At 40.8% G+C, this 4,833-nt stretch overlaps 1 pseudogene; it reads right to left on the minus strand.

Moving 5' to 3' along the window:
• Window positions 1-1,330: 1,330 nt before the first annotated feature.
• Window positions 1,331-2,982, minus strand: LOC102826997 (annotated as a pseudogene).
• Window positions 2,983-4,833: the final 1,851 nt, after the last annotated feature.

Here is a 4,833-nt window from a genome sequence, read left to right on the forward strand (position 1 = left end):
CCTTATTCTGCCTATATGCCCGTCTGCACACCTAAACTTAGATGGAGTTGGTCAAATGAAGGAACAACTGGGTTATGCCTTTTTTTTTAAGTAGTTTTCTTCAGGAATTGTCAGTATGTTGCTGAAATGTGTTCTAACTCTGGACTATGGACAGTCAACAATATGAACCTGAAGTTGCCTATTGCAAAATGAGTATATTATCCAGATCCTCGTACACTATTTTTTTTGTACTGCTGGTCCTGTACCAGAATCATTTTTTGAAAAATAGTTACTGGCTTTTTAAACTTTGCTTAGCCTCTTAAAGAAAGTCTGCTTATGGCATAATAATAATAATAATAATAAATTACAATTTAAAAAGAACAACAACAACAAAAACAAAAACAGGAACAACTTTAAGAAAACCAGAATTTACAAATGATACAAAATGGCAAGCAAACATAAGATTGACACAGCTATTCAGAATACTCTGCTTTGACTGTTTCTCGATTTACATATGGTGATGGAAGCAGTCCGGATGTTAATCTAAAGGAGAAAAATACATATACACCCACAGCTGCTCGTTAGCCTTAAATACACACATACATATACTAAAGATACTAACCTCTCATGCTGGACATTCTGAACTAGAACATTTGAGATGGAACGTCTTTACATTCTTAAAGAAGAATGGCTAAACAACACAATTATTACTGAAATTCGAGTCGTTTAAACAGAAAGCAGTAAAGTTTATCTTGCTGTCTTTAGACCCTTAACTAAGACCTAATTTAATTTTGCCAGCTAAATTTCCTGCAGTCATTACAATGTTGTCAAACTTATTTTAATCATATTAAAAATACATTACCTAGAGGTTAACATCATTTCTTTGCTTATGAGCTCTGCGCTGATTTTCAGATAAAGATGCAAAATGAGCCATTTGCTTCATTCTTTACTTTCTAAAAATTTAAACTAAATAATATGACTGGAAAACATTTTTCCCCTGTGGAAGATGTTATTTAGGGGTTACTAAAAAGGACTTTTATTTAATTAAGAACTGCACTGCTGTTGGCCAAGAAAGTCTAAAGGGCTGTGGTTTAACAGGCAGCTGAACACTATAATGCAGCATGAAATCGAAGGTAACCACTTGGTGAGGAAGACACAGGAGATACTTCCATAAGGATGTTTTATAATAGATAATTTTTTGTTAAATCTAAAGAGTTGTTTTTTAAAAGAAAATAACAACAATGCATCCGCATATGCATTATATTTCAGAAGAGGCCATGACTGAGAAGTACTTAGATTCAACTTCTTCTGGTTCAAGTGAAAGTCCAAATGCTTAGAAATAAATTACCCACTACTCACCAAAAATCCATAAAGCATTCACACCAGACAGGTCAAGATAAACTCTCCCAAGCATTGCTGACTCCTTGGTCTTTATGATCTAGAGGAACATAAACAAGGTATGAAACATTATTTCTGCCCTTTGGAAGGTTGTAGATGTGATGCCCATAGATTAGCTCGTAGTGGGGAGGGTTGACGTCACTCTGATAAATGCAAAACACATTCTCATTCGTAACATCTGGTTTATTTGGTGTCTGAATAAAGTGCTGAGAAGTAAACATTTTTCCATCCTGGTACTTAGAATGTGGAATCAAGGTAGGTGCAAAATACATGCATGATGATAGCAGAATCTGTGGGCAAATCTGTATCCCACTTGCGTCCTCTGAAATCTCCACCTGTGTTCCATGGAAACGAGCTCATACAACCTCCCTGAGAAAGTTCTTTGATCCTTTCAAACAAGTACTCCTGGTTGGCTGTAAGATCCAGATACTGCATGATTGTAGTCAGAGTTGGAATGAGAGGCGCTTTAACGAGAGCCTCAAGCTGGTAATGCTAGCCTCTCCTATTTGCCGCTCTGCACAACTAATGCCTCTCATCTGTGTGCTGACAGACTTGATCTCTTGTACAAGTGGCACTAATATGGTCTCATTGATCCATTTTCTGAATTTCGCTGTCCATGAATCCATATGATCAAGTTTTCTATTCATAGTCACTCTTGCCCAAATCTCTTCAGCAGCTTGTTTAGAACTGAGGTCAGCTTCATCTTTGTTGGTGCATGGGGCCTGTGACCTACAGGCGAGCTGATACTGAAACTTCCTCAAAGTCTGCACATAGTCTCCCACAGACCTGCTGTAGTTCCAGAAAGCAGGGCTGGTGAAGGGAGAGGTAGAGTCTGGGCCCCCAGCTCAACTCTATGCCGCTTCTCTTCCCGTCTCAGAAAGTGTCCAGTCTGGAGGTCTGCCATATAGTCATTTTTATCCATAGGTGATCTGTAGACAGTGGGTGAAGAACGGTAGCAAGATCTCAACCCACTGCTCTCCATTGGTCCAACAGTGGGAGAGAATGGAGAACTGTAAGGAGAGGGACTGTAGCTTGCCAACTTGTTACCACTGACAGGCGAGTAGGTCACTCCTGGGCTGTAAGAACCACAGTTACCTGATGACAGTTCTTGTAGTTAAGGGACGTATCTAGTCATACAGCTGGTGGACTTGGGGCTGGCGCTGAGTGACCAACAGGGGCTGTAATTCAGCACACTCTGACCCTGAATTGAAGGGGAAGGTGGGGAGGGAGAGATTTCTTTTGCTACCAGATGGTGTGGAGGAGTCGTCTTGTACTACCGCTGTTTTCAACCCGAGAAGTGCTAGCTGTCCAGGGTTAACAACCAGACTTGTTGGGGCCACGGTGTATTTGAAATAGCTCCAAAAATCAAATAAAGCATTCCGGCTGAAGAGAGATGCAAGGGCAAGCTCAATATACCACAGGGGCCAGTATGTCACGTTATAATATGAACTTAGCAATTTTCCAGTCATTTCTGTATATATCATTCCAGCCATAAACACACTGAGGAGTCCCCAGGCTAAAAACCAATTTCCTGGCTTCTGTTTCTTTTCTCATCTTGATGGTTCTGTTAATAAGCGAAGCACTAGGGTTTGGCTCCCCTTGCATCTTAGTCTAGCAACACTCCCTGTCGCGCATGCGCAAAGCGGAGTGGCAGCAACTAGCGAGCCCTCGGCCTCCATAGGGTTTTCAATGGCTAACTGTTGGAAGATACATCGCCAAGCCTATCCTCCATGTCATCTCTAGATAGACTCAAGCCTCTATTCTTTAGATGAGCAGCTGATTGCGCTGTTTGCACCACCCAAGAACACAGACCTTGGTTATTATCATCATTACAAGTTGTGGAGAAGAGTTTCTATCTAGTATAAACTTTATCTGCCACATCAAGCAAAGAAGTCTGTTTAAAGACTAAGGTGTGACTGACCCAACCCATGGTATTTTCAATCACCTCACATGCATGTGAAAGTTGAACAGTGAATAAGGAAGACCGGAGAGAAACTGATGCCTGTGAATTATGGTGCTGGTGAAGAATATTAGTTATGAAGGTAAGTTAAAAGTATTACTACAAAATCATAGGAACCTTTATTAAACAAAAATATCAAAATCTGAGGCTATTGTTTCTCGATATGTCCTCCCTTTTTGTCTATATAATTCTGAAGGCAGTGTTTCCATCTCTCTAACCCTTCTGAGAAGTATTCTGAACTCTTTGATTCATATCACATCAAAACAACCATTTTGGCATCCTCGAGGGACTCAAATCATGTTCCTTTTAAATGTTCTTTGAATTTTAGGAACAATAGGAAGTCAGACGGAGCAACACCATGGCTGTAGGGTAGACAGAGTAAGGTTTTCCAATGAAATTCTCGTAATACAGCCATTGCTAGTCTTGAACAATGAGCAGATGCATTGTTATGATGGGGAAAAATTCCTCAGCACAATTTTCCTGACCATTTACTCACCAATGCAGTTTTCCATTTTCTTAAAACCTGTTTATAATAAAGCCCCTACAATCACTCTTATGCACCCTTTGATCACTCAGGAATCCTGGTGCGGCAACGTAGAATAAGCATTCTACCCCAAGGTTAGTTTAAACCACAAGGTCAGCAGTTCCAACTCACTGGCCACTCCCTGGAAACCGTATACAGGGTGGCCATGGGTCAGAACAGATTCGATGGCACTTAACACCAACAACATGATCACTGTAGGGGAACTCAATGACTCCATAGGATAAGCACAGGACTGAGAACCACAAACTTCGCAGTTTGAGCCCACCAGTTGCTCCATGGGACAAAGATGAGGCTTTCTGTTTCCACAAAGATTACATTTAAAAACCCTCAGAAACCCTATACAGGGTCACTCAACGGCACTTAATAACAGCGAAAAAAATCTACCAAGATTACCCCTTTGGAATTCCAAGAAACAGTTGCCATAAAAGGAAGCCTGGCAGTGCGATGGATTAAGCATTTGGGCTGCTAACCACAAGGTCAGTGCTTAAAACTGGCCAACTGCTCTTCAAGAGAAAGATGAGGCTGGTTGCTCCTGTCAAAATTTACAGTCTCAGAAACCCTATGGAGTAGTTTCATTCTGTTCTATAGGGTCACTGTGAGACAGATTTGACTTGACGGCAGTGGGTTCGAAGGTGACCTCTCTGCCTTGAATTGAACTGGCCCAGCAGATCCCCTTGGAAACTGCTGTTCTGTTTGGACTTTGTTCTCTGGCTCATAATAGTAAATCCAAGACTCATCTCTAGTTATAATTCATCCCATAAAATCATCTTTGTTAGCTTTAATCTTGCTTAAAAGCATGATGGAAAGACTGAGCTAGCTGGTCTTCACACCATGCTTCTGGCACCCATCTGGGCAAAAGCTTGCTTAGGTCAACTTGTTCACTGAAAAATGAAGATGCAGAACCATGTGAGATCTCAACTTCAGTACTATTGCATCAATAGTAATTCTCCAG

This window comes from Chrysochloris asiatica, unplaced genomic scaffold (assembly GCF_000296735.1).
Source record: "Chrysochloris asiatica unplaced genomic scaffold, ChrAsi1.0 scaffold00042, whole genome shotgun sequence".
Lineage (NCBI taxonomy): Eukaryota > Metazoa > Chordata > Mammalia > Afrosoricida > Chrysochloridae > Chrysochloris > Chrysochloris asiatica.